Raw genomic sequence first — 10615 nt, forward strand, 5'->3', positions numbered from 1 at the left:
ATTCTGCATAAAGAGAATGAATGCCTAAGTAAAGATCATTCCACTTTGGATAGTAATCACATGGATTTTTAGATGAATTTGATGTTTTAAAAAAGAAGCATTTTGAATTAACTGCTAAGCATGATTCCTTAAAAATATCACATGTTGAATTAGAGAATGCATTTAAGGAATTAAAAACTCTTGCATGCCAATTAGATATTGGTGAGCATGCATTAAAATTAGAATTTTTAAGCTATAAACAAGCCAATGAGTTTTAAGAATAAAAGTCATTGCATTAGAGAATAATAAGAAACCACATTCATTTTAAGAATTCCAAAAATCTTCATCAAAGCATGGACCATTCAAACCTAGGAAGAGTCATCATAAGCCAAATAAATTAATAAATCATTTTCTTGGTGTTAGATATTTTTCTTGTGGCATGGAAGGACATATGCCCTACACTTGCACCATTCACCATAGATCACATTTGGTGTGGAGACAAAAATTTTAAAACTCACAGCATAATATATATGCATTTCAATCTTCTTTCCATAAGATGGAGTACAAATTTGTTTGGGTTTCCAAATCTAACATTTGATGATTCTATAGGGATGCTCTCATATAAGGCCTCATGAGAGTATATGGTATCTAGACAGTGGATATTTAAGACACATGATTGGAGATGAAAATCAATTCATTTTCCTAGAAGCCAGTATAGGAGGCAAGGTGACACTTGGAGATAACACCACCAGGAGAGTGGTGGGATCAAGTATAATTGATAACTCCAAAAATTATATTATTGAAAATATTTTACTGGTAGATGGCTTAAATATAACCTACTTAGCATAAGCTAGCTTTGTGATAAATTATTTAGCATTATATTTTTGTCTACCAACTCAAGTATTAGCTTAAATGGAAATACTGTGCTGTAAAAAAAAATCAATAATATTTATGTGCTTAATTTAAACTGTATTGAACCTGCTATCTAAAAATTGTTGTTGATGAATCGTGGTTATGACATAGGAGATTGTGTCATGCAAGCATGAAAAACCTTAGGAAAATCACTCAAAAGGACTCAATGACAGAAATTTCCAAATTAGAATTCACTAAAGACCACCTATGTGATGTCTGCCAATTAAAGAAACAAGTTAAATCATCCTTCCACTCAATCAAAAATATTAACACTAATAAACCCTTAAAAGTCCTTCATAAGGATCTCTTTATACATGTTAGCACTACAGGCCTAGGAGGGAAAGTCTTTGAATATCTGATTGTTGATGATTATTAGAGGTTTACTTGGGTTAGATTCCTATCTCATAAAAATTAATTATTTTAGAAATTTAGATTATTCTCCACTTGGATTTAGAGGAAGATAGGTTGTGAAATTTTGATAATTCATAGTGAACATGGATGAGAATTTGAGAAATAAAATTTGAATCTTATTGTAAGGAGCAAAGGATAAATCGCAATTTTTTAGCTCCTAGAACCCCTTAGTAGAATGGGGTTACTAAAAGAAAGAACAGTACCCTGGTGGAAGCCACTAGAGCTATGCTACCTAAATACTCACTTCTTAAATATTTATAGACAGAAATGGTGAATACAACCTATTATGTTCTTAATAGGATAAATGTTAGATCCAAGCTGAATATACACCCTATAAAATTCTTAAGGGTAGGACACCCAAACTCTATGACCTTCATATCTTTGGATGTAAAGTGTTCATTATGAATAATGGGAAATCTCTACTAGAAAAGTTTAACCCCAAATTTGATGGAGTGTTCCTAGGTTACTAAAATATTAAGAAATCCTATAGAGTTTTTAATAAAAGAATATTGGTAGTAGAGGAGACCACTCATATTGTATTTGATAAATCTGATAATTCTAGAGGGTCTAGGGTAGAAGAAGAAGAGGTTATAGAAATTACCCAAGGATTAGAATTTGTAAATCTAGAGGAAAGGGTAGAACCTGAAATTTCACTTCATAGAGAATAAACATATTCTTCAAGTCATCCTAAAGAAATGATCTTAGTAGACTCATCTGAATGTGTCAGAACAAATTCTTAATACATTCTGAAGACAACTTAGTTGCCCTATCCACTATTGTATTTACATGTTTGCTTTTATGACACCCATTGGAATGTCTCCCTATCATTTAATTTTTTTTAAAAAAAAACTCATCTTTTACCTTTAGAGTTAGAGCATAGAGCATTTTTTGTGGTAAAAGAATTGAACTACAATCTTAAGGAAGCTGAGGAGAAGAGATTAATAGAGTTGAATGAGTTAGAGGAGTTTAGAAATGAAGCTTTTGAAAAAGCTAAATTATATAAGGAAAAAAATGAAGAAGTTGCATAATTATAAGCTTCTTAGGAAATAATTTACATCTATATAATAAGTGCTTTTGTTTAACTCGAGATTAATAATATTTCAATGAAAATTAAAGTACATGTGGTCATGGCCATTCACTGTTGTCATGGTGTACCCTTATGGAGCTATAAATATTAGGGATATCAAAAGCAACCAAATTTTTAAAGTCAATGGGCAAATGTTGAAGTCATACTTCAGAAGGTATATATACCATTTGAGAAGTATGGTTGAGTTGGCTCATCTTGAATAAGACTTTTTGAATAGTCTGGCTGTAGACTATAAACACAACACTGTTTGGGACACAATTGAATTCAATTTTATGATTTTAGTGAATAACCTATATTATTGTCTTATTTTTGTGTGGAATTTTATTTGTTTAAGATAAGTGTGTGCTCAATAAATATTACCAAGATGCATGGTTGAGTTTTCCTTTATGTTTAAAATAAGTGTGGAAAATGAGCTATAACGCCACCACATCATATCCTCTAGCACCATAGTGCTCCAGCAGCATAGTGTTAAAATGATTTAGCACCGCTACACCAAATTCTTTAGAAAAATGAAATTAATTTAATGACATGGACCTAGCAATGTAGAATTAGTTTTTTTTTTCAAAATTCCTCAGTATTAGACTATACACCTTGGCATTTTGTGATCTAGAATTTTATCGTAGTCATTAGAGTAACATAGTGCCTAGTCAAAATAATTATTAAAGTATCTGAAGCATTAAGGTGAAGGTTATTTTGTATTCCATAACACCGACATAAGTGAAATGTCATGGCAATAGACAGATTAAAGCATACCATTTCTAGTTCCAATGTATAGCACTGTAGTGGTATTTAACCACAATGTTACAGTGCTTGTCCTTCCTTTGACTAAAATGACTATTTCACGAAATGAGCACCGTAGTGCTCCAACACCCAATGATGCATTAATAAACACTTATATATGAAAGGATGGTTAATTTCCTCATTTCACAAGACTCTTTGAATTCCTTCCTCCCTTAGCTCTGTGTCTCTTGTGAATTTATTCCTTTAAGTAGCAACTGCTCCTAAGATTACAATTTTAAAGAAGTGATCCTCCTCCTCCTTTCATAATAAAAAGAGGTTTGTAAGATTTATTGGAGAATATATGTATAATAACTTTATTATATACAAGTAACTTATCCCTAATAAAAGTTTTAGAAATATTGGGGGTGGTAGAAAGGATGATAGTAAATAGATGGAGCAAAAACTTATATGTTGAGTTTGCTGCATGCTTAATTTCTATTGCTTGAGAGTTCTTTGCTAATGTAAGTGAAGCCCAGGAAACTGGGGTATTTATTAGGGGGAAGTGGGTAGCATTTGATAGTATGACTATTGATCAATTGTATGGGACCTCCAACCTAAAATTTGATGACTATACTACCTTTATTAACACTCTTATAGACCCTCAAGAAATTCTTAGGGTATTTTCCGGACCCCACTCTAGAGATGTGTGGAAAGTGATGAAGGGAAAAATAGTTAATTTTCCTATGTCGACACTCAATGGAGGGTCAAAAAGCTTAGCCTTACATTATTTATGTCCGACTTATCCCAAGCACTAATTTTAGCAAAGTGACTAAGAATTGAGCAGTTTTAAATTATTTTATTCAAGTTTGTCACTCTATCAATATAAGAAAGTTATCCATCATTCCCTCCTGTATATGATTTAGGTATCTACTTCTATGGATTATGGGCACCCTTCTCTTATTATTCTTTATGTTTACAAGGTGGTGTCTTAGGTGCATCTGGGGAAGAGCAACTCTTCCCCATTTATGCTATCACCAAAGCTAAAATTGAATAATTTAATAATATCACTAGGGGAGAAGGGGAGGGACCTAGTCAGTATAGTTAGCCTAATTTGCCTAGCCAATCCAGTACCAATGAACTCAAGTCTAGAGCCCCCAAGACCCTGGGAGATCAAGATGCTTACCTTAGGGAGCAAGTTACTGGCATGCATATTTATTTTGAGAGAATTGGTAGTGGAAGCAAAGAATGAGGTGCATAGTAAACTATATGATGGGAATATACTAGTGATAATATCAAGATACTTCTAATCAATGAAGTGTTGGTTGGAATGTTCATAAACTGCTAATTGTTCTAGGATCCTAATCAACCCATATTCCCTATAGCCCTGACTTACGAGCCCTACCTATGATAGCCAGCACCACCAACACTAGTAGCAGAAAAGGAAGAGGAGAAGGTGGAGTGAAAAGATTATTTTGTTTATTATTATTATTATTATGTTATTATTTTATTACTTATTTTTATTTCATGTATTTTGTTAAAGTTATTTTTGTATTTCTTTATTATGAAATTAAATATTTAATGAATGTTGTTGTACCCTTTATTTCATGCTAAAGTCAATTACTTTCTCCTTAAGCTTTACTATTTGCACTTGAGATCATTTGCATTAATTATTAAAGGTGATTAATTTAATATAATTTGGGAGATAATAGAAATTAAGCAATCTTAACAAAAAATAATAGAAATTATTAAGACAAATAATTCTTACTAAAGAAAACTCTTAAACCACTAAGGGGCACTTGACTACTTAATTTAGGTTTGAATAACTAAAGATTTATTAAAAATGTAGTAATCATAATAATTAGAAAGTTCATTATAAACATTTAATTATGGAATTATCTATACTTGAAAAGAACTCTTAATTAATCATAACACATGTTATTATAGGGGGAGAGTAAACTAAGTATTCAACATCATTACAAACATACTCTAATAAAGCTAAAAAGAAAAGAGAAAAGAAATGAAAATGAAAAAGTACTAGAATATCAAAAATTGATAACTAAAAAACCTAAATCTACCTAAAGAATGTAAGAGTGAATTAAACTAAGGGGAATTGTAAGAATTATGATATATAATCAAGCTTGTGGTTTAGATAAGAGATTATCTAAATACAACATTTTTATAAATCTAAAATCATTCAACCTAATTAGTTAATCATTAATTGAACGTACACATTTAGAAGATAAATTTAATAAGAACATTCATTTCAATGAAGAATTAGGATTCTTCTTATACATTGCATTAATTAAAGTTATCAACCATCAAACTATTACACATAACATCATTCAGAGAGTATTATCTTACTTTTTAATAATTCCAAAATTGTAATTTAGTAAAAAATTAATATATCATAATTAAAAGTGCATTGAAATAACTTGAGGACAAGTAATGACTTTAATTTGGGTGAAATTGTTAGGGGAAAATTTTGTTATCATTTTGATATCTCTTTCTTTATGAAAAAACCTTTTTTTTTTTGTAGGAAAATTCCACATAAAAGGGCTACAAATTAAAAAAGGGCAATAGTACTATAGTGTCATATTATTAAACGCCACAATGCTAGGGCACAACATTGATGCGCCTTCATCTCATAAATTTTCCATATTAATTTAGCACTCCATCTCTACACTGTGGAGTGCCGCAGTGCCTGATCCCTAATAATTTACAAAAAGGATAGAAAGCACAATGTCAAAATTGAGGAAACTGTGCACCACATTGCCATTTTTTGTACAAAGGAAAGAGCAACACCACGGAACTAGTGATAGCACCAAAAGCTAAATTGCCTCAACATCACAACACAATAGTTGGGATAATTACTTGGTGAGATGACACATTGATTCAAAACCAGTTCCATGGCAAAGGGATTCATGAGCGTCATAGTGCTGAGTCTTTTATTAGTTCGACAACACTATCATTTGTTCTACCTCGGTGCTATTGTTAGTTAATATACTTAAATATAAATGGTTTTTTAGTAAAATTTATTACGATTGGCCTCATTTTCATGTGCAAAATAGTCTAGAGGAGTTTGTAGAGAGTGAAGGAGTTGGAGTACATAAAGGAAGTCAAATATTTGTATAATGAGTGTTTGTATTAATTATAAAAGCATTTCTGAGCAAATCTATAGTTGAACTCCTTGTGTATTTTGTTTTTTCTAGCAAATTGAAGTTATTTTACTTTTTTTCTCAAATCATGGTTGGCTAAATTCTTTGTTTAGGGTTTATGATGTATGAGAAATCAAGTGTGATTAAGTTTGGTTTGTATGTTTATGAAGTGAACAATATTATTTGTAATTCTCCCATTCTTCATTTAGCTTTGCATTATATGCATTCGCTTAAAAAAGGTGTGATATATTGCCTCGATAGATGAATAAAGAAATAATTAGGGAAGTTAAAATAGAATTTTATCATGCAGAGATATATGATGGCTAGGGTTTTGAAATTATAGGAGATAAATCATTGTAGTTAAGTGAAAACTTAGCTTGACACTCTTACATGCTAGATAAAGATCTAGGAGTAAAATTGTTCTGATTAACATAAACTTAAATCAATTCCAACTTTTACATGCTTGAATTTCTACATCATCATAGATTCAAAACACTTTTAACATCTAAAGTTTTCTCTTCAAAATTGTAGCACTTATTACACACATTTCAAATTATATTGGTAAGATAAACTTAGTGTTTCACATAGATAATACAAGAGTATTATTAAGATATACATTTCCTCATTGGAATGATACTTGATTCACTTCTAGATTATTTTAGACGGGACATTCAATTGCGTTAATTCAAGGTTTGTATCTATAAAATAAACCTATCACATGTAAGTCCCTTCAATTGGTGTGTTTGGGTGATTACCTCAGTAAATACTACAAAGCCTCCAAAAGGAAATGCCCACCAAAGGTGATATCTTTTCAAGTCAAATATATTTATCTACAAATATAGTGCTATAACTCAACATTAATGAGCAAGTATCATATTGACCTCTCAAATTCAAGCATCAAGTTCACAACATACTCTTATTATAGGTTTTCACTATCAAGAATGCTAAAAGTTTTTATTCAACTAGTACTAGCATATAATTTAAATGATCTTTCTTTAACTCACCTAGTGTAGGCCTATAATGTAATTGCCCATATTTTGATCAAATTAAATAATTTTTTACGAATCTTTATAAGTCTTATATATATAATTGTCCTTTAATTCTTATAATTTTCTCCTAATTTTTAGAGGCTGTGTAGAAAATTGACATATGCCAGTACATGTGAGTTTTTTGGGTCCGTTACTTGTCCATTTTGCAAATAGATTTCACCTTTTTATAGTTCAATTTTACCAAAATTTTATAGACATAATTGTTTTATTTTATGGTTTTTTTAGCCCCAAATTTGAAGATATAAAAGGATTTATATGAAATTTATTCTAAAAATTAAATAAACTATATAATTACCTTTGTATCCTATTATTATTTTATTATAAAATATCATTTTTAACTATCATACTCCATCAAATGCCCTTTCCTTATTCATTCGGTTGAACCCTTTCCTTATTCATTCGGTTGAACCGAGAAATAGAAACAAAAATTTTGGAGATGAAAAGAAAACCTAGGCTTGGGGGGTCGTAGAGTTAATTTTGCCCGTCAGTCCAATTGTGAAAGTTGCTCGTCCTATTATAAGTTATCATTACCTTACCTCTGATGTCAATGATTTTATGTTTTATGATTTTTAATTTGATTAAAACATAAAAATTTTACAATATGTTGATTTTTAGAAAATTTTCATCATGTAACTTTTTTATATATGATAGATATGATATTGTGAAGTATTTTGATTGTAGTATTATTGAATTTCACTCAATAAATTAGAAGTTGTGATTTTTTGAAGTAAATATATAGCAGATAAATTTTGTAGATTTTTCTCCATTTTATGAATTATTGCATTTCATACATAATATTGACTTCTATTGCACAAAAAAGGTAGCATTTTCATGTGAAGAAGGAAGTCTGGATGTTAACTATAATTAATATAGTTTAGCTCTTAAAATCTAATATCATGTAGAAGAGGATGGGTCATCGGGGTTTCCTTTAAATAACAGATTGGCGATGTAATCCTACTTGTAGCCTATAACTTATTGACCTAATTATGCTGACAATTGGAGGTTGATGAATCTTATATGATTATTGAAAGCCAACTATGAAAATAAATGATAAATAGAAATATATGAAAGATAAGATGAGATTGATAAATTGATACATATGATATATAACATATGGGAGGATGAAAATACCATATTAAAGTTGGATGTCCTATTGTGCTCTTTATAATTATATTTATAATTACATTTATATTATAGTGCATTGAGCTGATTGGTAAATAGATTTATATAACATACTGATAGACAATTCTATATGGCATAATGATTGATGGAAGCATTTAATAGAATTATCAACATGAATATAACTGATAGATAATTGATAATTTCTTTATTAAAATAACTATTATATATTTATTGATTTTTTATTAATTTTCTTATAGATTGATAGATCCTTTTGCTTAGTGATATACTCTAATTTACTGATCATATTGATTTGTTACTATTAGTTGATACTGATTGCATAGAATATTTATCATTCATGTTGATAGCTAATTGATTGATATTGATTAGAACTAGAGGAAGCATATTGAATCTTCTATCTTGTATTGAAGGTTGTGGTAAGTTTTGGTTACTTTCTAGGCCTTTTATATGCTTTTTACATGATTTTGGAAAGGAGCCTACAGATTGAGGCTTAGTAGTAGTGATACTTCAGTTTTATTTTAAGTTCTCTAGTTTATATGTAATTTTTTATAACCGAAAGTGGCTATTTTATTTATGCTTTTTAGACTTTAGGTTTTATAGTAAGATGTAAATATTAATAGTAGTAATGTAATTATATTTTTCTATAGTTTATTTATTTATCTAATGCAATTAAACTATTCTAGATGTTAGATTGATATGGTTGTAAATGAATTATTATTGATTATTAATTAAAAGAAAAATGAATATAATAAGTTGAAAATATAATGAAGAGAAATGACAATACAGGAAAAACATTAATTTTCGACGAAATTTTTGGCCGAAATAAATTCGTCTGCAATTCCGACAGATTTTCCGATGAATTTTTGATGAAATATTTCTGGCAGATTATCTAGCGTACTTTCGACGAAATTTTTGAAGTTATTTTTGGTGCATTTTCTGTTGGCTTTTCCGGTGGAATTTCTGGCGGATTTCCGACGAAATTAAAAATTTTCTGGAAAACGGCAATTAGTAATATTTAATGCAGTGGTGGCCTGTTGGTTTGGTGGACAGCAGGATTGTTGAAGGGCGGGGGTTCGAACCTTGCTAGATGAAAGCATTGCGGGTATGTCACGCAGAACAGGCAGCGGGTTACGGGTCAGCTTGGGTTAAGCTAGGCGGGTTGCGGGTCAGCTAGTCGCGGGCCAGCGGGTCGCGGGCTCTGCACAATAAGAGAGGGGAATCAAGTCACGGGCGGGTGAGCCCAGCTGGCTGGATGAGGGGAGGGGGGCTTCAGCGAGATTAGGGTTTTTTTTTCATTTTTTTATATTTTTGGCATATTTATATTCGCAGAAAATATTTCCGATGAATTCTTCGTGCTATTTTGCCCGAAATTTTTTCGGCGGTGAGTTTTACGCCAATAACACTTTTCTGACGGGCGTTGAACGGCCGGAAATAATGCAGATTTTGTCCCTTTTCCGACAAAAAATAGACGCCGAAAATTGACATTTTTCCTATAGTGTGAAAATAAATTATTTCACTTTAGATCTTAGGGTGTTAAATATAAAGTTTAGATTCATCAGGTCCAATAATTAAGAGTATCATCACATTATTTTAATTATATTGCCTTGCATTCATTTAAATGTGATGAATATTAACATGTTCTTCTTAATAAACTAAATTATTACTATTTTCATTATTCGATTATAGTTGTTGTGATATCAAAATATTTTTTTGTTATTTTAAGTGAGTATTGATATTGTAGTCCACTTTAAACATTCACATATGAAAGTTAGTTTGAAGACAGAAAAATTTTATCTACAACGTAATGTAGGTTAATAGATGTATAAATTAAAAGATAAAGATATGAGTAAGCAAAAAATAAAAAATCTTTCATTCCATTTATTTAAAGATTACATTATTATTTCCTAGCAATGCAAAAAAATGTGTTATAATTTGAGGCGGCCTTAATAACTGATTGAACTTACGCATCACCCTACTCATCCATAAACAAGACTTAGTAGAGTTTTGTCTTATCTTAGACTAGGTTCCCTAGCTCCTTGAAGGCAATTAGCCTCTTCAAGAAGTACTCTACCTCTATATCAAACATGTCACTAAGTATCACATCATAATTGGAAAAGCAGAAGAAGGCGATGAACTTATCCTCTCTCACCTTGAACATAGAC

This window comes from Dendrobium catenatum, unplaced genomic scaffold (genome assembly GCF_001605985.2).
Source record: "Dendrobium catenatum unplaced genomic scaffold, ASM160598v2 fragScaff_scaffold_857, whole genome shotgun sequence".
Lineage (NCBI taxonomy): Eukaryota > Viridiplantae > Streptophyta > Magnoliopsida > Asparagales > Orchidaceae > Dendrobium > Dendrobium catenatum.